Source organism: Homalodisca vitripennis, chromosome 1 (genome assembly GCF_021130785.1).
Source record: "Homalodisca vitripennis isolate AUS2020 chromosome 1, UT_GWSS_2.1, whole genome shotgun sequence".
Lineage (NCBI taxonomy): Eukaryota > Metazoa > Arthropoda > Insecta > Hemiptera > Cicadellidae > Homalodisca > Homalodisca vitripennis.
The window spans coordinates 157,357,761-157,385,332 of record NC_060207.1 but is presented as its reverse complement, the minus strand read 5'-3'; the positions used below and the strand labels follow the sequence as shown (position 1 = coordinate 157,385,332).

The 27,572-nt window shown below is 31.6% G+C and overlaps 1 protein-coding gene across 3 annotated transcripts in view; it reads left to right on the top strand.

Moving 5' to 3' along the window:
- Nucleotides 1-27,572, top strand: part of LOC124374657 — a 285,377-nt gene that overhangs the window by 209,386 nt on the left and 48,419 nt on the right. Inside the window, exons 1-2 of one of the 3 annotated variants that reach the window (XM_046832841.1) lie at nucleotides 19,458-19,659; nucleotides 19,857-19,921. The exons of 1 other annotated variant lie outside the window; for it this stretch is intronic. The gene's annotated coding sequence lies outside the window, so the exon portion shown is untranslated. Of the gene's footprint in view, nucleotides 1-19,457; nucleotides 19,660-19,856; nucleotides 19,922-27,572 lie in introns of those variants that run through there. One more of the 3 variants, XM_046832848.1, reaches the window with a different exon arrangement.

Below are 27,572 nucleotides of genomic sequence, written 5' to 3'. Positions count from 1 at the left end.
TTCATTAATTAGCATCGTGATAATATGACATATCATGTATATTGCAATGCTCGTACACTTTGCGTATTAAAACAGCCTTTCGGAATAAAATGTACAGAGGAAAAAATTCAGTTGCAAAAAATGTTGAAGATATGCACGTAAACGTATAAGCCAAATTTATATAGGTGCTAATTAATATATAAGAATAAGTGGAATGCTGCATTTTCAGTGGAGAGTGTCAGAAAAATTATAACGGAAATTATCCCTAGACAGGTCTTTTACTTTTGGTATTTTATTTTGTGGATGAATTCCAAGAGTGTTTTCACTGAATTATATTACTTTAAATTCTCACGACATAAACAATTGTTGTTTGTTCTTCTTTTCTCTGTATAACAAAAAATAGTAGGGTATTGTGGAGACCACGTGGTTAGAGTGGTAAGAGCAAAGTTACCAGTCCACCATTAGAGAGGTAACAGTGTTTAGAGCTTGTTTCTCTTCCAGATGTGTTTGTTCGTGGACTCTTTAGTTAATAAATCGTATTGAATTGTAAGACTTCGATTCGGTTTCCGACACCAAGTAGATTTCATAGTGCTTGATACATAATTTTACATTTTAATTTGAATGCATATTTTAATTTTACATTTTTATGGTATATACAATTTTTGTAAATTGTTAAAAAGCTAATTAACTTAATATAAATGTATATGGTCAGAGCATATACTAAATATATTAGCTTCATTTTTAACATATCTAATAGCTATATCTGTGAAGGTAATATAACAATGAATATAAGAATTCTTTCTGCAAAAACTGAAATCTCTTTATACCCTTGTAATATTCAACTTGCAGTATTGCAGTTCTGCTTGATTCCAAAGGTACTATCCACAGTTTCGCTCGCCCTTTCCCTCAATACAACAAAGACGTGTGTTAATAACAAAGTATCTTTTTTATACTATCAACTGCATTACTTCCCAATCGTAATCATAATTTTTTCAGGAGAGCATTAAAACTCTTAATTTGGTTTTTGGTACGTAAGATAATGTTGTTAAATACATGGATGTTGTAATCCGTTACATTTTATTAAAATCCCTCTTTTGTAATTATTTTTATTAATCTGACGAATATAATAATGCTCATTTTAAAAACAAAGCAAAACGAAACAGCTGATTATAATAAAACTTAACTACACGTCCCCATGGTGGCTACACCAAATTCATTACGTCTTTCTCTAGTCTCTCTTCACTTCACGAATATTTAGCATATGATATGGGCTCCAATTTACCTTAATACTAGTTGACCTGTAACCACACCTTGTTGCCAACGTGACGTACATGGTGGAACAATCGGTTTAAAACATACACCTGTTCACCATCTGAAAATTTTGTTTCTTGGCACTCATTATGATTTATTGGTTTACTTTTCACTTCTAGCTATTTAAAAAGTTAAGAAATGGTGACCTATCAATTGTAAGCCCTTTCTTAGGAACAGAATTATACGAGAACACTGTTTTTTTAATTACTTCTGGCGGCTACTCTATGATTCCTCCCAACTTTATGGTCTCTTATGCACAGCCGAAGTGTACGAGCTATTTTAGCTATGAACACTCATTTTTTTAACAACTGACCTCTCCATTAACTAAACCGTCAGTGGGAACCAAACTTACATGTTTGCTGTTTTAAATGGGTTGAGGTTATTTTCCTACTATTCAAACTGGTGAATGTTGGATTTCTTCAAATTGGTGCAGGCGTTAAAGTAAGACTTCGTTAAAGTACGAAAGTTTCCTCTGGAGAAGAACTGCCACTATTACTTTAGAAGGGCAGAGTCTGGAGGCTCAACACACACTTGCCTTGCATCTGGTTTTTATAGTTTGCAAGGGACTTGTATGTAGGCAAAGTGTGTTTTATTTTTATTTACATTAAAATATACAAAACAATGACCATGTCTTTGAGTCGAACGTTTTAATTGTTTTTGTTGTACTATACATGAACAAAGACGTGTAAATATTATGCACCTCTATAAGGTTGAATGGTGCTTTGTCTGTGATGGACCAAACTAAGAATAGTATTTTTTACTTAGCAGATGGCCATATTGAGAGTGTTATTAGCAATTTATGCATGTATGTTAGAATGCTTGAGGTTAACTATCCTAACATTAGTTTTCTAATATCCCAGTAAATATTTCTACTTAAACACAGTTTTTGATAAAGCTGTTGCTGCAGTTAATAAAACTGTAAGATCCATCAACAGACAAGAACGAAGCTTAGTTTCTCTGTAGTCTTAGATACAGAACGAGAAGCAGTAAAGACAAAATGAAATATTCGAATCGTTCAATGAACAGGAAATTATCAGGAAAGAAAAGTATGTAGAAGTACTGTCTGACTAGTGTAATTCGTTAATATCATTGGTATCCGAGAACGATGAAATCACTGTTATCCATAAGTTTATGTACTGAAAACAACAAAAATGTTACATGTAAATAAATTTCGTTTTCTTCATAAGCTTCTCTTAATGAAGTTGAGGGTAAGTCCTGGCTGAGAAGTAAGGGGGATTGATGATAAGATGCTTGATTATGTTGACAGTTTTTTTTTTCTGTTGGTAACAAAGAATCTGTATTTATTGGTATTTTAATGGGGGCCTTGTATTATACATCTTATAAATCTTGGCAGTTGTGAGAATGTGGAGAGTCTTTTGAGTTCTGTATATTATTTTAATCTGATTGTGTTTTTCTCTGTTTGAGAAAAACAGTAATGTTGACATCACCACTCCTTATTCATATTTCTTATTTTTATTTTAACCAGAAATAACTGGCACCAGAAATATTCTTTGTTTAAAGTGTGTTATCGTTGGTTTGAAAGGATAATATTATTTCGGATATTTATATGTAACAAAATGTACAACACCTTCTATACGTGTGTAATCTTCACTCGCATTTTATAAATGTTGTAAGATACAGCAAATTTTCGAAATCCTATTACCAGAAATATCTTAGATTGATAATAAATTACAACGACCAAAAATATACGCTTTATGACCGTAGTAGGCTTCTCAGACTTGTATATGTGTAAATATTTTCTGTATCGGGGAAATAAAGCAAAATGAACTATTGTATAAACTATTTCTAAGAACAGAGTAAATCATAATGGTCATACATATACACTTTTTGACATATTGTCTTGATAGTGGCATCAATATAAATTGAACATTGGCGTCGAAAATATAATTCACTCGAACCAGAAATGTTCGTACACACCAAGTCTACGAAACTGCATGCGAATCCGCGTGTAACTGGTAATTAAAATATAATTCTATATCATATATTAAAAATAGGATAATAATTATTATAGTTACTATATTTATCAATACTGCCTAATTATTATGCCCGTTTCACAATATCTAGATGCCAAACATTTTGTCGAGTTGTCGCAAATTGTAGAATTTCCGCAACAGTTGTTTCATTTTCTTGGATCTCCAAATCAAATTCAATTTGTAACTCTTCCAATCAAATGTTTTGCTGCAAAGATTCAAAAGGATAAATTACCTAGACTCTTCTTCAAACACCATTAAATTGCAAATGTTAAATGGGTTTTGTTGATTTTCTTGATTGCAATGAATCTGAACGCAATGACCCGGTTTTCTTGACTTTCTGTTACAAAACCTGTTGGTTTAGTTGTAATAATCATTCTACGCCATTTCCGTTTATGCAGATTCCTAGTAAATAAATATCCATGTACGAACTACTAAACTAACAGGGTAATGTACACAGTTTTAATAATGTGCATTAAAACCACTCAGAGTGGTTTAAATTTAAAGTTAGAGTTCTGCGATGAATAATTTGGAAGGACGACGGGTTATGAACATGGACCATAAACTAAAGGTACATAATTTGACACTCAATCCTTCAAAAACTGATATTCTCAGTCTAATGTACGTTTATGTATATTCTTCATCGGGCATGAAGGCACACTCAGCTATGGAACTGGAAATATATTAGACCGGATAGTAGACTACAACAGCCAAACAATTTTTGACAAAACTGTATAATATATTTAATAGATAAATAAATCATACGAACCAGTAATGCACACTCAAAACGTAATATAAAAGTAATTAACAATTTCACTTAATTTCTTATTATAATTATGATCCCTAAACCCCCACATAAGTGTTCACTTCTGACTGGATTTCTATCCTTCAGTTGAACCTACATTGGGTATAGCAAAAACTGATGTATCACTTAAATCTGGGCAACCTTATGGATGTCCAGAAGCCGTTTATCACTAACCGCAAATGTTGAAATAGGTGTGGTCTATTTCGGAAGTGACTGATGGAAATGGCGGGACTCCCTAGGTGTTATGGGATGTCACAAGCCTATACATACGGTTTGCCACCCCTACCTCCTTTGATTGGAGAGACTGGTACAGAGCTGACTTCCCCTTCTTCCAAGGAGACATGACTGTTGTTAATGCCAAAGTTCTTCCTCATGAACCTTGGGGGAAGCCCCTACCCCCAACCTTACGCATCTACATCCTGTCACTCCGGAAGCGGCAGAAGTGTGCTTTTAGTGCTAAATGCAATTTCCCAACTTCTTGTATTAAGAAAATAAAGGTTGATTACTGAAATAATATGTACTGAATATATGCCTAATTCCGGTTGAAAAATGTCATACTGCTCTAGCATATTACATCAAAAATGTACGACGAAGGCTGTGGACAATGATTTATAAAATTACCTGCGAAACCACAAATTAATACTAATTTAAAATAATTATTACTCTATTATTCCATTTATTTTATAAAATTTCAAAAAATAATTATAGAAGTTGATTTTATGAATTGACCACTATTATTACCAAATAACTACACTAATTCTTTATTATAAACCTGGTTTATGAATAAGTAAACATCTGTGTCCCTAAAACTTCAATTGTGAAATTTTTTTGAAACAGATTTTTCTCGAATAGCTTTTCATGAAATGTTAATAATTGTCGCAGCTTTTATATGAGGAAGCTTCACTTTTTGGTAAGAAGCAACAGCTGGTTGTTTTGAGTCTTGAAAAAACTATTGGAATTCACAATAAAATTAAATAAAAAATACCAAGATACTTAAATACGACAATTGGCTATGGTTTTAACTATGGTTACCTCATCTCCCTCTTGAAATATATTAGAAGCAGTTTTGATTGGTTTTGTATATACAGCTGCTAAAGACAAACATACACCTTCACTTGTTTAAATCTTGTCTGTGACCGAAGCACTTTTTATCAGCACTTTTAACCTTGTACTGTGCCGAATATCCTCCTTATCTGTTTGATAAAATCCTCGAAAATGCCAGTGGCCCATCTGGAAGGGCAAATAATTTCGCCAATTCTTTTTTATAATAAGGCGTTTAAGGGGATTGGTCTATCCTTATATACAATAATATTTTATGTCGTTTTTGTTGAATTATAGCAAAAGAATCCAGTCAGAGGCCCGGGTGCAGCAGTGGAAAGGTGAAAAAAGCAAGTTCATTATGTGTGGATTCCGCTTAATCAGGAGAGTTGCAAAACTCAATTAAGCTTTGAAAATTAACAGTACAAAAAGAAAATCTCATCAAACGTTTCTTGATGAAACGCTTCGATAAAACACTTGATTGGTGCCAAGAGAAGTTTACTTCATTTTCCTGTTAGCGGTGTTGACATCCATTTGATCTTAATTCCTATCGACATTTTAGGTAATTATAAACTAAAATATTTATAAATTTATTTTAAACAGTAATATTTTATAGCATTTATTCAACAGAGATGAATTTATATTTTTCCTTTTTTACACATATTTAAAACTAATATAAGTTATATCAAAATAATTTTTTACATGTATTAGGATAATGAAAAGCAAGATAATGTTCAGTTTAAGGTCCTAAATATTAATAACACTAAAACTAAGTTGTGCTTAATGTCATCACAGCTGGTTTCATGTATAAATCCATTAAAAGCGACGTTATTATATTTAAATTTACCTTCTAACCAATATGTAGTTCAACATTTACATTTTTAGGAGAACCTAAAATTTGTCGAGGTGTAAAATTGGTGTTCCATTACACCAAAGTGGGAAAGGCAGGTTATACAGAAGAGTGGAAACGAGCTGATTTGGTTCTCTAAAGTCGTTTAATGCTTTGAAATGTTAATAACGTGGCGGTCAAAGAGTGGTGGAGAAATGAAGTTGGCACCGGGAACACAGTAATCGACTCCCTTTTATCTCAATGTGAAATAGTTGCCTGTAATGGGGACTTTTATAGTTTAAAGGCCGTGCTTTACGTTTCCAGTGCTTCACAAGTAGTGACGTATAGATGCTTGAACTTTTCAGAATAAAAAGGAATATGTTTACGATTTTAAGGCTTTATAAGTTTAGACATACTTGATAATTATAAGTACTAAACATTTTGAATTTATTTCAATAATGTATTATGAATGGTACGGACAAAACCCACTTTAATGTTTAAATGTGTCCAAAAATAATTATATTTATTTTATTTTTAATTAAATATGTGTAAACAAATATTATTTTACATATTTAAAGCAATTGAAACTAATAATAATAACATAGTCAAGTAGCAACTATAATTTTAAAATATACTTTTATTTATGGTTTTGCAAACACTATTCCAAACTTATAGCTATTTTATTCAAATTAGCATAACATATTCAAATTCATCGTATTTAAACGTCGAATCCCATTAACCTACTCTAACAATTTAATCAGTGTAGATATTTTTAAATGTACACGATTACCAAGACGATTTGAAAATAGAGGATATGATTCCAATAATACATGCTCAATACAAAACGAGAAACCTAAACCGAAAACATCTTTATACTTGCATTATAATTACATCCAGTAGAATTAATTATAAAAACGTACAAGTAACTTTAGCACGGTAGTTATTGTAACTGTAGCTGTATTCAAACATTACCTACCAAGTATATACTAAAACACATTAGTTGTACGTGGAAATTGTAAATTTTTAAAATCAGTAAAATGTACAGGAGTTAAATCAGGCAGCATCCATTAATTTTCAATAACTTTTAATTAAATTTGTGGTGTGAGGTAAAATTCAATAATTAATTACTTCCAATTGGTGACGAATTGAATCATATTATATTTATTAAAATCATTCTTGCAGGAATGCTCGTTTCTGCCATTGAAACATTTTAAAAAATAATAAATTTACAAATACAAATGTAATTCTATAAAAATCTTCTATTCCTTGTATGCAATTTATTTTATACTCATTAAATTGAAATTGATAATTTGCTAACAGAAAATTTAAGTAGTAGTTATACTCCGAGCCAACCTAATGGCATGATCTGCTTTTTCAATTTATAACCAATATTTGATGAGTAATTAATAATTTAGAAAAAACTAAACACAAGTATACATCTCTTAGGGTAATACACAAATTTTATTTTGTACACAAATTGTATTTTTTTACTGAAATAATTTACACTGTTTCATTGTTTGACGATACTTTTATTTCTTTAAAATGTCCAACCCATAGATCCACAGCATTTCGCGCAAGGTAAAGTCTACTTAAACGTTTATCCAGCAGTAACAGAACCCGAATCACCTATTCGGTTATATGACCGAATGTAACTACCAAGAAATATCTGTATAATATTACTGCAACATTATGTGACCAGTGGTGACATATAAATTTGTGTTATCTTCCACATACGATAACGATGGTTAGTTTAAGTTTCTATCTCAAGTTGATAGATAGTGACAGTAATGTCAGTGACCAGAGTGGTCAGAAAGGCTTGATTTTCTGAATATACACATTATAAATAATTGTATGTGTATTCTAATCTTTCAGAGAAAAGATTTTGCGTTTAGTACTAATACTAATTAGTACCTGTACTATGGTTATGCTTTACAATAATTAAAAGCTCTAATGATTTGTAGCCTTTTTATTCTCAAATGGTACTTTTTAAAGAGTCTGGAGGGATCCTAAATGTATGATAACATTAAATTATTTGTCTTAATGAGAAAAATGAAATATAACTTAACAACCTGTTAATCTTAAATATGTTGCAACAGTTCTTAACATGATTATCAACGGACTCTTGACCAGATTAAGGGTTGGAATATTATCATGAATCACATGCTAAATCCAAAGTGATAATACTTTTTATTTATACACGTCCTATTTATCGCTAGATGTATGTACTATCAATTCACAGATTGGTTTATATTTAAAATCTTGGAGAGTCAATGGTGAAGTGTGAGTTCATGGTAAATGTTAATGTAAACATAGCTCGAGTTAATAATATATAGCAATTCCACAAATATAAATGTGGAAAATTCTACCCAAAATGATAGTCGTATACTAGATTTGATTATTTTATACTCCAACAATTAAAATATAGCTTAATCCTATTACAGTAATGGCTTAATTAGGTCCAGCAAGGTGATGTTACTGGGGCTTTTACTAGCCAGGCATATCTGAGTAAAATTTGGCAAATATATTGTCCGATGGAAACATATTGGATTACATTACCTAATAGTCCTAGTGCACGGGAATAGTTGGAGTAGAAGATTTAGGTATACCTCTACCCAAAATTTCATAAATATCTCAGCATTACTTTGGTACTTCTACCATCCAAGCTAGAATACCCTATAATGGAGTTCAGAAGCTATCGAAGGTTAGAGTAGAATGATAGGGTGAGGTATTTTCTCCAAAGCACTAATATTTAATCTCAAAATAATGTGTACATTTGGACATCCTGATTACGGTGGAATGTACATTATTCGGGCTTAATGCAGTAATAACAAATGACGTGTATGAATGTTCTAACAAATTGTATTTACATCATTGAACACCTGGGAATATCTCACCACCTACTTCAATATGAACGATGGCTTACGGAACTCATGCTGGCGGACGAAGTTATGTTGTGGAAGTGAGAACTTTCGGTGCACTGACTTAAAAGATAGTTGGGAACGTTAGACTACGTCAAATAAAATACTTCTAGAGTATATGTAATTTGTAGCAAAAGGTATCGATATGGGTATTGACCGGCTTTGATCTCACCGAAGGTTGGAAACTTCTTTACGTTACAATAAAGGTTTCTGATGACACTCCTTGTGAATTATATTTAGCTCATGTACCTCCTGAGTTGCAAAGTAATTGTTCCAAACGTACAGTGTGTATTGAGTATTATTACGAAACTTTTGTGTGTTTCATGAACGGTATCTCAGTAATTTCACCCTCAGCTTGTCCATGGACTAGTCTGAGATTAGCGAAAAAATAACAACAAATATTCATTATGAATATACGTGTCAGGTAGATAAAACGGAGGTGCTTTTTAAACTTTTTGTCATTAACCAAATTTAATGCACATTGCGCTCTATTTATTAGCAGCAGACCGTAATAATGGAAATAACATTCACCTTTTTGTGGTAAGAATGATCCTTAATATTCGAAATACGACACTTCAATGGTAAATTGCCGAAACTTATATCTGAATTTCTGATTACAATCAACATTGTTTTTAATTAAGAAAGATATTTCCAATTAAAATCAAATATCGATACCCTCGCGTTGTTTGCGATCCTTGATAATGCCATAACCCCAAGGCATTTAATAACGTGAAAATATTATCCTGTTGTTTCCACTTCGAATTCTTTGATCTTTTATTATTCACAGTTTTAAAATAATACATGGAGATCAAATACTGCATGATGGATATAAAACTTCAACTTCAAGAAATAATGTGTAAAAGGGAATATTAATAACATATATTATTAGAAAACACACTTATCCTATAAAAACTTAATTTGTTTTAAAGGTCATGTAGCTGCCTCGGAGAAGCCATGTAAAGGCATATATGCCTCATTGCTTGCAGGAACGCCCGTGGCACTACTTGGCCACCGTACTGTAGAGAACTCACGTGTACAGTAGCGAGGGGTACGGGGAGCGGGGTATAGCCGAGTGAATCCCTCTAACTAGCCATTCCAAAAATATAGTTATACGTTTCCCACCCCTCCACCATAGTGCCTGCTAACGTAGTGTCTCCTTGTTGTCAGTATTGTGTCCATGTGCCTTATTCAACTAAGGTGTGTCATTGTAGCCGTTAACAGTTTAGTTAACCCAGTGCATTACTTAATCAGTACTCGTAATTTAGGAAATATCGAAATTTATTGACTGTTGTAGTACGTTTAACTAAATTATAGTGTATATTTAAATATATATTTATTATTTCATTCAACTTTTTGTTTTATGGTAACTATTGTAAGACTGCACTATATTGATAAACACTAGCATAACAGAGTCAGCCGTCTCGTTTATGCCTGTGTTTATCGATACTGTTTTAATACATGTACAGTAGTTTAAACGCATGCAATAAATTGATAGCTACAAAAGTAGCAATACAATGAATAATAAATTTCAAACAATGTTACAATCGTACTAAATTAATTGCAAACATTAGAATTACTAACCAATGATAATAGTGTAGAAGATAAAATAAAACAAGAACAACAACTGAAACTATATGATAACAATAATTTGTAAACACAAAAATGTTCCAATTAAAGAAAAGATATAGTCAAAGTGTAACAATTTATTGAAATTATAAATTAAATCCATAATGTTACTTTGTCCAAAAATGTAAGTAAATTATTTATTGTATAGAATGCACGATGTTTTTATAAATGCATGAAAAGTGATTGACACCTGACAAGCCGAGTGCGCATTCCACCCGCTATTCCTGTCTTGAGCTCCATACAGTAGCACTTCCATGGAGTGGGAAATACATAATAATTTTTTTGTCGTTAAATAAATATTTCGAAGAAGAAGGAAGATACATTAAGTTCATTAAATTAATGAAGGAAGACTTCTTCTCGGCAAGTATTAACATTTGTATGAATTTGAGACACGTCGAAGAAAAATCTCTCAACGACCACATAATTTCAATCCGGTCTTTTGGAGAACTTCTTGTCCGTGCTCATGAACGCCTGCATAATAGAGTGCGGTTTGACCTTGTTCAATGGGCACATGCTATAGTCGTCCGGCATGCTCGAATATCTGCATATAATTTTCTAAAAACAGACAGGCAGAGCCCGTTCCAGTGAGCTGCGTGTAATACCAATTGTAACAAGGATAGCACAATAATAAAATACTAATTGTTGGTTTGAATTGAAAAAGCACAGCTATACATAATAAAGGTAGTGGGATAGGGGTATGCATATGTCTGTATCATGGAACCAGGTATGATATTTATTTTATTATTATTTAAATTTCTTTGAATAGAACGCATTAACTCTGGTACCCAAGTAAAGTGCCAAGGTAGCCATTTCTACTTAACATAATAAATTTACAATATTTATTTACTCACTGGTGGTGATGATTTTTTTAAAGTTATTGTATTAAAGCCTAATCAAACTAACTATAAACTATTCCGCAGTTTAAACCTTAACTTAATATAAAAAAAAATGCTTTTAGCTTCGGACCCAACACTTAGTAGTATTTTTTGGATGATGAATATCATGTTCCAAATCTCATTGACAAGCTGCATAGCTGCATATGTTATACGCAAACATTACACTGTTTCCTTGGTGCGAACATGAACTCAGTCCAGCGGAAGTAATTAAGCTCTACTTCCGGTAAAACTTGTACGATTTACAGTTAGTTTCGCTGATGACAGCTTTCAGGAAATGTCTCATTTAGAAGTAATTAATAGTGTCATATGTGACATTGAGTACGGTAATAATTAGCCAGAAATTGTTGATTATTCTAGCAAATGATTTATTTAACATTTAATCTACCATCACATAAAAATTAACTGCCTAAATATTAATGTTAATGTGTGTACAGCAACATCATCCTATGTTTCATATTTGCAATTCTCAAAATTAGCTCACAACATAAGATTAACGTTTTTTCTTGGAGAGAAGTAGCCGAATATTGGGCCAATGCGAGATTAAACTGGTGGTAATTCTGATGCCAGTCTGTCTTTATAAAATGCCCTAAAGTAAACAAAATACTAAAAAATAATGAACTCATTTATGTAATATATAAGCTTTGACGTTGAATTGGAGTTAACATCATTAGGAATTTATTTTTGATTTTTACTTGAATACACAATATTATGATAATAATTACTTGATATTTGTATGGTGAATTTACGAATCAAAAACTAATATTTTACTAACATATTTTATATTAATCGAAATATAAATCACTTCTACATAAGCCTTTTGTAGATTTTGAATAAATCCGTCAATAGAGCTTTGGCCCGGGTGTGAAGTTCTAATGTTAACATTATGAATGTATTTTTTATTTAGTTAAATAACAGTTGAGTACTGAAACACACTTATGCTTGCTCAGACAATTATCTTCTCTGTACTTATCATAAAAACTGTTTCACATAGTGTAATAGAGCTAGAAAAATAGGTTTCTATTTTTCATTAAAACTCACAAATGTTACACAGTACAAGCAACTTCCTTTTATTCCTATCTAATGAAATTTAATAATAAAATAAGAAGATTAAAACAACCATTGCATAAATGTTGTATAATATAAATTCCAACAGCCATATTATGAGCTGGTAATGTGTAAGCTACAACTCATAACGGTGACAGCAAATGTGTAACTGTGGCCGTCATGTTGGTAAGCTGAGGTTAGCTTTTAATTAGCGGCTACGGAAAGCCTAAACCTCGGTCTGTGGCTGCAATGTGGTTTATAGTACCATTTCAATCTTTGAAAACTTATCATAATTGATAAATAGTTTCTTTGATGAAGTCAAAACATTATTGACAAGAAGAAAATAAGGTTATACTTTACGTTTACTCATACTACAGAATGGTAATCAAGAAATCGGTTAATTCGTTAATTGAAATTGAGTGCACTACTTGAAGTTATTTTCGATATATTTTTAAAATGTTTTCCTTTTTCGAAAAGTTTCTCTTTTTAGTGTTAAATCTCATGCCGTGTACAAAGAAGCTTACCTGATTGCTTCTCACTTTCTGAAATCATCGCGTTAAAAATGTTGTATGCAATATTGCTATAGCCTACTGTAGAAACTTCCAAAACCTTTGAAATCGTAGGAATATTTGAAGTAACTTTTTCAATCATTAACACGATGTGTTAGTGGTAGGATCATATAACTAGTTACAGATGATATTGCTAACAAATAGTTAACTAACTCAGAATTGAAAATATATATCCAACTGTGCCGTTCTGGGTTGTACAAATCGAGCAAACATAAAAGTTAAACAAAAACTCCTAATGCGCCTCTTTGGATACGCTAGTGCTGCAAATGGCTGAGAGACTCTCATGTAAAATCATGCGTTCATGTGGAATTTTAATACTGGAATCGTCTTCGAACTACGAACGATACCTCTGGAGAGACAGATAAATAAAATGTTTTCGACCATCTGACTTAAAGACTTTGATGACACTCGGCCAATAAAGAGCATATATCACTGGAACTCCTCTTCCCGTAAATGTTTATAATAAAGTTAGATCATCGGACAGTCCCCTTGTATCGAAATTTATTTCATCCTCTTATTCAAAACTTATGTCTCAAATTTATATAACTTAACTCAAATTTATAAACATTAAATAATGTAACCAAAGAAAGTTGCTGAGAGCAATACTGTTAATTTGATATTACACACCAAAGATCGTAATTTATTCATATAATCATCGCATTATTGGCAACAAAAGACGAGACAAACCCTACATATGACATAAATCGCAATTTGTTAGAAGAGCCCGCTGTCAGTCATGGAACTTAGACAGTATCTTTCAACGGTGAGACCTATTTTGTAGCGAATGAAGACGGCATAAACTTTTATTATATACTAACTAAATAACTATCGGTTTACGGAAACGTGTGTAAATTTTAGATATAAATGCCAATTTAAATATGAAATATTGGTAAATTTTTTCAGGGAACGGTATTAATAGTTTAATTTTTCTAATTTATTTGGTAGTTAAAATTAATGAAACAACGAATTTTCAAGATTTTGAAGACTATCAAGACTCGTCAATTGTCAGTGTGCGAGTGAAGTGAAGAGAGAGAACACGCACAGACGTAAAGATAAGTTAATACAAAGTGAAACTCACAGTCGCGCAAATGAACTGTAAGATGTTTTCACAAGCTACACAACAGTTTCTGGTTACATTATTACTTCTCAGTCACGACAACTTCAGCTGAACTTTATTACATTTACATTATAACATTTTTGCAACGTAATACCAGTTTATCTTTAATTCGTTTTATATGACGTAATTACATGTTTTGTTTTAAATAATAATATAAATTCAATTTAGAAGACGATTTTACATTTAATAATTTATTTAATTTTATATATATATATATATATATATATATATATATATATATATAATATAACGTATTCAAATAATTCATCAATTATTTTAAGTTTAACTTCATAAAATATAATAAATAAAGAAAATATGGTTTAAGTACAAACTTTGGATCCATCTCGTTAAATAGATAGATGAAAGTTCCATTTAAAGTTTATAGTTTAAAATTAAAATCATAATTTATGCTGTCTATTATGGTGACTATCGGTGTAAAGGCCTAATGGGAATTTCAGAAGAAAGATAAAGTTGTAAATGCCTTATAGAAAGTTGTTGTATTACATCTTAATAATAAGTAATGCGTATTTTATAATAAACATTTGTCATGACTTATATTTACGCTTGTTTTTGTTTAACTACCAACGTACAATTATTGTTTAGCCATAAATACTTACTCATACACATAACATTTATTCAAAAATATCTAGCCATCTGGACGCTACTCATGTACGCATATATACCCACAGCGTAAAACAATATTCTTGCTAATTCCTTCCCAAAGCGGTATCAAAAGGGGAACCCCAACAAGCTATTTATTAAAATTCCAGTATTATTTTAAGTACATTGAACAGGTAGGATGTTGTAAATGGGTTTATCAGTTTTTAACATTAGTGTAGTTTTTCTGATGCAATATATTACTTTCAGTGATATATCCGATTGGGGCTATGAACATCATGTGAATTACCAAGATCATATAGCCGTATCTATAGCATTGTGAAGAGTTTTTGATAACTTAATGACAAAAATAACTGATGATAAATATGGAGTATGTGAAAGATTTTATTGTCACTGGTCAGGCAATGTTTGCTTTTTACTTGCATATAAAAACTTTTTCAACTAAATTGGTGAAAATGTCTCAAAGCACTTATTAACAATACGGTTTCACATAAATTATACAGCATGAATCGCTAAAATAATAATCATTGTTACAGATATATAATGCACTAGTATTAGTGTATGGACCAAATAACTAAACTATAAGAATAAGTTAAAAGTAATGTTACAGTACGGTTAGATATACAAAACAATATAAATGATAAAAATTGGTTTAGCGTTGGAACCTAAATGTACAATTTATTCATGTAGATAATAAATAAATGTAGGCTAATATTTCTTTATTTATTTTAACATTTATTTAATCTACTACACATTCTTAGGAGCCAATACGTAGTTATAGATATTGATTCGGACGTATTGTCAATAATTCAAATTTCTCCTCAAACAAAACGTCTATTTTTCTTTCTATCTAAACCAAATCGAATTGTTCTTCTATCGGCCGAGCAATAATAAATGGCGAATCAATGGCCTGAAAGAGATAACCTTAACGTTTATTCATTCTTTATCCTTTGTATTTTGCGTTAAATAAGCAGAGCTGTTTCCTTCCTACAATGGATTATAATCAGCAATAAACAGTTAAATTAAGAATACTCATTTCCTATATGCTAAACCTATATGTTGGGGACAACATATTATGTACTCAATTTGTGCATTTAATCAACTTAATAGTAACTAATGATTTATTTTGCATGGAATAGTTTGTGCCTGATGTGATACTGTTCTTAGAAAAGAACGGTAGGTATAATAAATTACCTTCAAATAAAACTGTTACTATTATAATAATGTTAACTTCCATCGTGTTACGCTTTTTATGGAGCTTTTTTAAGCCACAATTAATTTTTAATGTTATAATACATAGTTTGTAAACGTAATAATTAGATTTACTGAAGTAGATTATATTATAACAAGACGCATAGTTTTTGGTTAATGATGGGTATTCGATTCCCTAAATTCATAATATTTCGGCTTGTCTAAAAATATGTGAGAGCGATAAAACGCCTCTCTGTGAACCCTCCTCGTAAACATTTTTTGTCTGACATTAATTTTTACGGTCAGTTAGTACCATATCTCCGTAACATATCACAGAAGGTACGTAATTAAATGAAAGCCTTGTTTACCTTTTGTTCAACAATCTTCTGAATAATTTTTCCGCACTTCGGTTGTGAAGTGAATGTCTCATTTTTGGTACGTTCAAATAAAATAAAATCTTTTATTGCTCGTAATAATTGCACATGTTATGGCAAACGTCGTAATTTAAAAATTTTCTAAAAATCTAAACACTTACACCACATTTTCACCGCATCCAAACTTTCAACATTGTTCATACTTTCAAGTCTCATTCACCCTTCGCCAATATCAGCTCACTTCCAGCCCTTGGAGTCAGTCATCGAATTGAGCGGTCTACCGGGTAAACTCTAGAAACTCGTTTTTAGGTATTTTTCATAGGATTTATGAAATGAACACCTGCCTGCGAAGGCAATTGCTCATAAACCACAGTTGTGTACTCCCCGCACGGTAGTTATCTCTGTCTTGAGTCTTATACCCGTGTATGTCACGGCTCCTGTTTAGAACACATTTAGACACAGAGAACAAAATTGTTTCCAAAATGTAGAGACTAAGTGATTTGAACAATTGCAAATTTTTGAATGCTGTTCCACACGACACTCTGAGAAGAAACTTTACGATAGTGGGAATCGCTTTGCAATTTGAACTCTCAGGAAAAGTGGGGGTGAAATTATATGCCGTAATCAGTACTTGACTAGGGCAGTAAACGAGCCAAGGGCCTCAAAAATATATTCCTTAAACACAGTTTGGTGTGAATATGGTGAATGTAATTTTTCAATTCAACCCTCAATCGAGGAGTAATCTAAGAAATTTTGAGGAGTATGACTTCCTCCAAAAAATTCACTGGGTGCATTGTGAAATTCAGTAATTTGGATTTCGAGGAATTCGTTTGAAGGTTTAGGCTGTTGAAGTAATGAACACAATTATTGGTGAGATCGACAAAAATTTGTTGCTACAAACTTTGTGAGTTATCACAGGAAACAAATAGTCGTATCATCAGCAACTGCACGGTTTTACCAAGTACTTACATGTACATACAGCAACGATGATGTACGTTGTTGACTTATAACAGGAAAAGGATTAGACTAATTATTGAGTCCTGGAGAACTCCATAACTCAGTTGAATTGGTTTTGGAAATTGATTTGAGGTCTGAGGCCACAGAAACAATTCCGTTAAACACGTCGGCAACCCTAGAAGTATCATTCACAAGTGATTGTGTTCGACTGTGATTTGCTTGAATTACGTTAATGATGCCCCATACAGTTATGGAAACGTTTTTGGAAGAAATAATTGATTTTGAGACACCATACGATTTCTCAGCTTGTACCACTTTTCTGTAGATTTTATTTATAATTTAGGAATAAGATTTTTGAACTGTTCATTGGCTTTTTTGTGTTATTTCGGATACTTAAAACGAGATTGCCTTTTGTAACCCAAATGTTGTCTTATAGCACAAGGCTTAAAATACACAAAAACATAATTTTACATTTCCCTATGCCTAAAGCTTTACAAATCCTATGAAATTAAGCGCCATTTAAAATTGTATTTCCTTTTTCATATAATTAGAATATTAATTAGAGTCGTGTTTCAGTTATATTTCGTTTACACGTAGTATAGATCTGTCTTAGCTATTAACATATACGGGTAAATTACAAACTGTAATACTTTAGTTAGAAAAAACACAATTATGAAAGATTTCTCCGGAGGAATGGAGAAAAATCAGCCTCTACATTATGTTGGACAAAGGCATTATGCTATTGTGCCCTGATCCTTTCCTGAGTTGTACATAATTTAGTTTACTGATCTATTTGTACATAGCATAGTTCAAGTATATGCTACAGTTATCTATATAGTATTTGTGTAACAACGAAGTATTTTTAGCGCTACACAATCTTACTAACGTAAGTAAGGTTTTGAATCGTAGTTTCCTACAAGTTCTGACGGATACATATCTATTTTTATTTTAAAAAGAAACTTTAGTCAATAATTAAGATAATATCGTTACGCTGTTATGATAATTAAAACTAGGTGTATAACAAAATTGTTTCCTAAGCCTACTCAATCTAAAGTTTATAAGAAAATACGAAATTAATCTTAAGTATACGTGTACATAAATTCGTCTACACTTTACACACAATGCGTTTCAACTTGGTTTTTTTAATGGTCCAAGTAGTTCAATTTGGGACTGATGACGTGGCAATGTCCGACTGGTAAAAGGTGAATTTTGAGGTTAGGATATTTCGGCATCAAAGTTACCTGTGTCACTTATGGGGAGACGGGGAAGGGATGGTGCTCAAAAATAGTCAAGATCCACATTCACTAAGGTTCAGACTGCGATTGAAACTGTAAACTTTATAGTCTGCTCTAATAGTTTTCAGACGCTTATTAAGTATTCACGACACTTGCTAAAGCCCAACTATACACCACCCAAGTTGTCCGACGATCTAGATTGTACCAGGATTGTACCAGGCTACTGCACAAAGCCGTGACACGGTACGCACGGTAAACCAACTCGGTGCGGTGCGGTCGCCCCTCACACCGCTAGCAAACCCAAACCGACCAAGTTGGAAGATACGACGAACCAAGCCGAGAGTGTATGAGGATCCTAAGACACTGTCAATTTCTACTAGTGAAAAGGCAAACTTTGCTCACCTCTCTTAACCTTTATTCAAATTCGCCTTCTGAAATACGTATTTTTACGTCTGTACTCGAGTTGATAAGTTGAGGTGATTGTTCTGGATTGGATGACGAGGGAGCATGTTCATCATTATTACATCCAAATTGTACAGATATTTGTTAATGTTACAGTTATGTTACAGGTATTGTCGGACAAATGTCATAACAAAACACAATCCTTCCCCTCCACCGACATAGGCTACTGATTCGTGAAACTGTGTAACCCACTTCAATTTGTAACGAAAATAGACAACAGAGGAATATCCTGAAATGCTTACATGCTTACAAACTTACGAGCGTAAAAAGCACGTGATGTTTGAGCTCAATCGAGTACTAGGTATCTAATATAATAAATTGATAATATAGCTGTCAACTAAATCTAGTAGTTATACAGTCTTATGAGGTACAGCATTAAACTATGTACAAACCAAGTACTGACTGAATCAACAAACGAGGGACCTTGGTGTTATCAATTGTCAACTGATGATAAGTAGATAACAGGCAGAACGATACAGTTACCCGCGTTTCCTGTAGTGATACAGGCTTAGTTATGAAAACACGTTCAGTATTAATAGTGCATATTTATTAGTAAAATTGGAAATAGTGGAATTGTAATCAATCAATACTTTGAACGCACTAGCTAACAGCAATGCATTATTTTATGTGATTTACACTACTAAATTAGTAATCATCATAGACTCTGTGGTATTGATCTGAATATGAAACATTTATAAGGTATTTTGATTGTTACAAATTTATTTAAAATATTGTAAAATAAGAATTAACACTCGAATGTTTACTTTAGTAACTAGTTTCTTTCTCTGATGTTGTTTTTAATAAACTATCTGTATTACAGCCTATAGAAGTTTGAGATACTGAGTTTTAACAATATATCAATTTGTATGTAGTTAAGTTACTCTGAATTGTTTCAGGTTTGTCCAGTTGAATGGTACTACTACTAGTAGAAAACGGAAAACTACTATAAATAAAAATTAACGTAAGTACCAGACTTACCATATCACAATGTGAATTATTATACCAAATAATTTTGCCAAATAATAATATTTATAGCGTCATAGAATAAAAGTATGCATCATTTTTGTACCTATGAACAAATTATTTTATACTTCCGGCATCTAAGAAAACATTTTTTTATATTTCTATAACGAAACTGTTGATTTTGTTGAAAAATTGATAACATTGGTTTTATAAAACTGAAAACATTATCATGGATCAATAATTTATTAAATTATCACTAATGTGTTTATTGATATCTTTTACAAACCTATTATCAAATACACTTGCTTTCTATTCATAAAAACACAGAATCATTGTATTTAGTAGACTGAAAAGTTACAACTCCTTTTACTTTTATTATTTGTGCAAATGCATTATAATGATTATCGCATACTTAAACAATTTTGAAACGAAAGTAAATGGAGAATTTACGGACTCTGTTACAGCGATATCTTAATTTCCAATATACTATATGTACTTTTTACCTCTCAATCCTTTACTTGGCAGTTATTAACACAGTAAAAATGTTAATACAGAAAGAGTACTTTAACAATAAAACTTTATAGTAACCAATATCGTTTTGTAATACACAGAGGCCTACTGGAAAGAGCTGTAGTGAATGCATGCAATAATTACTTTAAAGGGTTGTCAAAGTAACATGTACCAGTGCAATTAAATATCGGAGGAGAACAGAACACGTGGATATACGGGTAATTGAATCTGTCATGTCTCTTCCCCCCGCCAACCGACTTTAACCTACAGGATATGACGTCACACCTACTTCACCTGCTACCTTCTGTTCTGTGTTGTAGGCCTACTGATCAGCAAGGCGACAGAGTTAGGAGAAATTAATTGCTTCTAAGAGGATATTTATGTATTGTTCTGGTATCCGTGTCTACGTGTCACTCGCTGCTAATTAACCTAGTTCCCGGTGATTCGTGTTTGGAACATAAACGTTCAAAAGTCTTTAGAATACGGATTTTGTAGAGTTTTTATCGTGATGTGATATGTTTCCAAATGTATCAAATCTATCCTTGTAACTTATTAATATTATATTTTACATGAGTGAAAGTTAGACGATAATATTATTATAATACTTCAAGTAATTAAAAAAAGAAACAAGATTATGGAGAATAGTTAGTTTTAAAGTTATTGTTACAGGCGTTTTAAATTTCTAACATTTTTTTATTTTAGTCCTTAAAACATGTATTGATACGATGAATCATGAAAAAAGTTATTTAAAACCAATATTCCCTTGGTTTTGAGAATGAAAACATGTTATCTTCCTTTTTTTTATTTAGTGATAGAATGAGCTTGCATAGTCTTCTTGCTTTCTTTAAATAAACACTTGTCCACAATTAACGGTTGATATGAGCGTTGTCCAAGCTGCTAACCAACAATTATTGGTTGTCTAGGCTGTGTAACCTGGAACATGTAACATATAAACCATGTTAGTTGTAGTCAGTACTTTGGTTTAATCATTTTCCTTACATCGTATTTTATACAAGGTAGAATTAGATACAATTAAAAGGCTCAACTGAAGTTTCATGTAATATTTAAATATATAAAGCTAATTTCTTTATCAAAATGCAGACCACAGACAGACAGAACTGGGACTGTCTGGGATTCATACAGGTTACATCTTGGTAAACATTTCACAAAAATTAACAAATCATTTTATATACAAAGATATCAATTAGCTTTCAAAACTACTAATAACCTCAGCCTTATAGTAAAAAATAAAAGTAATTCAGCAAACCAAAATCAAAATTCAAAATGTATTAACATTGGAGTATACAACATTGAAATTTAACGATTGTCAAAACCACTATATTGGACAAACCGGCCGATCCTTCAAAATTAGATTTTATGATCATAGGAAAGTATTGAAGACATCATAAAATTGGAAATATGCTGACTATTTAAATAACACCGGCATTACATACACAAACATTGAAAACGATCTTTACATTTTACACACATGCAAAAAAGTCAGCTATTGTCAACTTTAAAATATTTTGAAATTTGGAAAAATGCTAAAGTTTCTTTTAATTCACAAAGATTTGTTTAACAAAACTGCCTTATTTGATAGACTTTTAAATAATATAAATTAGTCATGTGTAAAATTAAATGCAAAATTTAGCCACCAAGGTAATAAAAACGTCTGTCAATTTATTTCGATTATTTGCTAACTTTATTTGTTCACCGAATTGAAAATGCACACCACGAAAATAAAAACTTCAAAATTGTTAAAAGGGGTATTCTTCTTACTTATGTTAAACACTTTTCGAGGCTACATTACTAATAGTAGGCTACATATATCTATTATACTATACTTAACGATGTGGTAAGGGTTGATTCACATTGTAGTTTACTCAATTGTGAATCTGATGAGAAAATGTCAATACCTCTTCATCCAGATTACACTGGATAACCAGACTGAACTCATGGGTAGACTAGGTGCCTCTTATTTTGCAAGGAGTTCATTTTGAACGTTTTCGTCACCAACAATATATGGATCTTTTCAGACAGACGTGGACTTCAGATTCCAAGATTCATTCTGTAACAGATTTGGATTTCAGACGCTGCACTAAGCGGAAAGTGAAATGAAGCTTAACTCAACATTCACACTATATATTTTGAACATTTTTTGAAGTTATAAGTTTATTAAAAAAAATTATGGTTGCCTGTAAAGTCGGTTTTACGGGCGAAGATTTTACGTGACAACGTCTTTTTCTCGGTAGAATATTTATTGATATGAATATTATTAAATTGCACAATAGGAACAAGGAATTGAATGAAAATAAGAATTGCACAAATTTTAACTATAGAAATATATTTTGTTTACTAAAACATTGTACATAATTTGAAATTAATTAAAATTTGTTATTGTAAATGGTAAAGTTGAAATAAAACATTTACTAAAATTGGAATTTGAAATTCTTGCTTAAACACAGTTAAATTCTAACTCCGCGCGTGGTGATTGGTCGGTTTAGTTCGTTTGTTTGGTCGCACTGTTATGACAGGTTAGAGGTTATAATTTGTTATTTTAAATGTTTGACTAGCAATACGCGCTGTTTCTTCTCAATCGACTGAATTACGATTGATTGCAGAGTGATTTAAACTAATAATTTACTTAACACTATCAACATTTGTCAATAGTATGACATAACCTATAAACTCAGTTTCTCAACTTTTGTGTCAATCTAACAATTAATCAATCAATCATAGTTTACGATAATGAAATATCAGTGTACAATTATTTACCTTTATTGTTGTAGTTGTTGTAAATGACGAATCTATGCACTCCACATTTTCACGAATAAAACATAGTTATCTGCTTTATCCCGTGCGGCGGACCCACAGTTATCTGCTTTATCCCGTGCGGATCCCGTGCGGCGGACTCACTGGACGGGCATCGTAACGTTACCGGGCGTTACACTTTTTCATGAGTGACTCCGAGCCGCAACCTAATTTAAGACGTTGTCACGTCAAAAGTGAGTTATTAAACATTAGTTTATCAGGTGTAAATTATAACCTACTTATTAAGACATTATGATTTAAATATAAATATTTTTTTTTAACTAGTACCACAGTTGTTAGAGAGTTTTTAAATCTTGTCAATTTATTATAATACAATCATACCAAAAGAACGTTTTTATTTTAATACATTGATATGACTGATAATGATAGTCATATTACTCTAATTGTGAAAACCGATGAGCTTGCATAATAGATATTGCTGGTTTAATTACATTACTCAACAATATAATAGTAACAGGCTATTTGATAATTAATAATGCAACGATCCGTAAACTGCAATTTGTAGGTCAGATATAGTTGTCCACTATTGGGTTTAATTAACGCAAACTTGCAGGATATTACTAGCAGTTTAATAGTTTGATGGCATTAATAATGAACATAACAATCTTAAAGTTGCTTTCTAATACTTTCATTACTAGAAAATAATGTATAACTGAACTTAACTGCCACCAATGTTCATGAAATATTTTTTTTACGTGCAATGACGTCACTATATGCTTGGGATAATGCTTTCTCCCTGTAACAAATCTTTAAATGTTCAGTAGTAATATGGAAAGTACAGATGGTTTAATGTGATGCAATATTGCATTATTATTAATGGAACTTTAAATCAAAGAATTTTATTTGCTAGTGAGGACAAAAATTGGAATTCTCACAGCTTTGTCCAATAATGTCAAGTAATTTGAAAACTAAATCTAGTGTAATGGTGGAGATAGACCTGCCACGTGCACGGGGTGAACTAAAACAAGTTGAACGTCGATATTTCGCAAATATTTTTCATTACATTTTTATAGTTCCATATCATACTGGAAAAGTAGTGAAAGAGAGTTTAGATTAAAAAAATATTTTAGTACCTAAAATTATTTCGTTGAAACACCACAATCCCTTCTTTATACTCCAAAATAAAGGATTCATTAGAATTTTTTTAATATCTGAAGTTTTATACTGAAGTGGAATGTGTTGTAAAGCTTTCAGTATCTGCACGATTGTTATGATGTTAAAGAAAAATGATGTTCGTCATATAAGTATTATATGAAAAGTATTTCTGATATTGAACTGCACTTTCTCTATTTAATTATATTATACATTTTATCGATCTTTGATATGTACTACCTACTTCTTAATTATCACTTTTCTGGTTAAAAATATTATTTACACTTCATAATCAAAGATGGAACGAATACGGTGGGGTCGTAATAATTATCAGTTACAATAACTTTAACTTAAGGCATGTACAAATAATTAATTTTCACAGTATAAAAACTGTTATAAAAAGTAAAAATATGTTTTTGAATGTTTTAAAATATTTAGGTGAATGAATATGTCATAATATATTTAGGAAGTGCCGATGGCCGAGCGGTCTAAGTCGTTGGACTTTGGGTCTGAGTTAGAGATAGCGCAGGTTCGAATCCTGTCTGTGACCGTTGCACTTTTTATCAGTACCATTGACCTTGTACTGCATCGACTCTCCCCCTTATTCTGTTTGATAAGATCCTCGCACAGGCCAGTGACCCATGAGGACGGACAGAATAAGGCTTAAAAGGGGATCGGTCTCTCCTTTAAAAAAAAAAAAATAAATAAATAAATAAGTATTTCAAGTGAATAAAAGTGACTCGAAAAATATAAATCTGTTGGTAAGTGATATGGTAAGATTCTTAGATTAACACATTTTGGTTTCATAAATAATAAACTGAATAATATCACTTGTTAAAATAAATTGCATACTACTTCTGTGTTCACAAACATACCTGATTAACGAAAGTTACAGTCACCAATATAAATTATTTTTCATGTATCAAAAATATTTCCCTCTCAGTGATGTCAACTTCTATTTATAGAGCCAGAATCTTCCGCCTCGGTCGTTGAGTCGTCCGAAGCTTTCAATCATTCCCAATAATCCCCCTTCTTCTAATTTTGTTCCCTTTGCTGCCGTCTCTGGATTTTCGGCTTTTCTGTGAGCTTATCGCCCTAATCTCCAACAATCGATGACGAAGTCTTCTATACAATGAAGTAGGTTGAAATAAATAAAACAAAGAATTCAAATCATTTACTATAATCATTTCATTGCTTAACCATTATTAAAAGGGCGTTAAGATCACTTATGGAGACTTAGAGTAATATATGTTTAATCTTAAATGTTCATTTCTGTTTGTGAGATGCGAATATACAGTGTATTACCGTAGAAAGTCTGCTGCATAAAGCAATCCATCTATTTACCAAAGGTATCCTGATCAGTGAATAATATATTGTAAAACATACATATGAAAGAATAATTTCCTACTTATGTTGCTCATAGAAATCTGCTTACTTGAAACAAGAATTTCCTTCTCACCCATCATGAACTCATATTCTCGTCTATGCATTGGTCTGTCTTTTTCTCTCCCGTTGGATATCTTGAGAACGAATAACTATTTTTCTCTATAACAAAGTTATTGAGCTCTAAGCTTGAAATTGTGAAAGAAACTTCATTTCTACATATGCACAATTGGGATTGATGGTGTTGAATAATAGTGGGTATATAGTAATTTCTAATTCTGGAAAAGGCCGAGAAAAACTTTAATAAAAGCACCTATCATAAAAGCTATAAGAGTGTATTATTTAGGTTTTATGGGGACAAATTTAAAGATAAAAATAAGTTTCTTTGTGAATTAAATTGTATAAATTTTGTGGAAATTTGGACCTATGATTGGTAACCTATTATTTAGTCATACAATTTACATTAAATAATTTCCATGAAGATGTAGCTACAATATGTTTTTATTAGCTGCAAATAGAAACATGTAATAAATATCTCTAAAAACAAAACAATATTCATAATTTTATACCAAAACACGATTTGTTTGATAAGCTTTTATTGGTTTAAACACATGAAATATATTATTACATTAACATTTTCTCATGGAATATTCCTACTTCATGCTGCAGCTTCTAACATTACCTTAAATGTATCGTCATTACGGTTTATTTAAATTTCATTGCAAACAAAAAACTTAATATGTAATAATTTCTGGGAGTGAAACATGTGCGCCATTATATTGAATACAATGATTTTAAATAATTAAAATGTGATAAACTATCGATTTCTCAACTACTTTACATAAAAAGTAAATATTGTTTTACGATACATAACACATAACATAAAATTAAAAAAAATATAGACAATTAAACTGTTACAAGGAGGTTTTCAATTTTATTATCTGTGCAAATTAATGCCATATACCAAAACAGTTACGGTAAGTCTTAATCTCGTAAATGTTTATATTAAATATGGAAAGTTAGATTGACATGTCTTGTTCCATAAATGTATGTAAAATAACGCAGATTTTCTACATTGAATGAAGAATCTTTTAAATGCTCAAACGAAACAAATAAAACTTTAATTACTTAGTAAGACAATATTCCAAATTCATATATTTATATGTATGTAAACGAGTATAAATGTCATCATTGACGAGTAACCCTTTTATATGTTACTGTAAAATACAGCTTAAGAGGTATACAAATACGAGTACATGAGTATTACTTTTTTATCTGAATAAGAATATGTACTCATATGAACAGAAGCAGCTGACTAAGTAACTTGCATTATTCAGAAACAGGAAGAAACTTTAGTGAGCGGCTAGGGTGATGACGGCGAGTTGTAAGGTAGTGGGAATTATGAGGCAAAATATTTACACCTGAGAAAAACAAAATAAATTATTGCCTGACATTACCGACTCAGTAACTGGAGAAATTACGACAGAGAAAAGGAGACCTAGTAGGTGATTGAGAATGATGACAATTTGTAGTAGTGTAGTAAGTGGTAGGAGGCAAATTATCCACACTGAATACTAACATAATTAGTGCCTGATATTAGCAATCTTAGTAACGAGAGAAGTTACGACAGAAAGGAAGACCTAGTGAGCGACTGAAAGTGATGCCGGAGGGAAGTAGGGTAGAGGGTGGTAGGAGGCAAAATATTCACACTTCAGACAAACACAATTAGTGCCTGACATTGTCGGATTATCCATTCATGTGGAATGCATCTCCTTTTGCTTTTTGTATTGAATAATAATCTGATATACAGTTTATTTATGAGGATTAAGAAG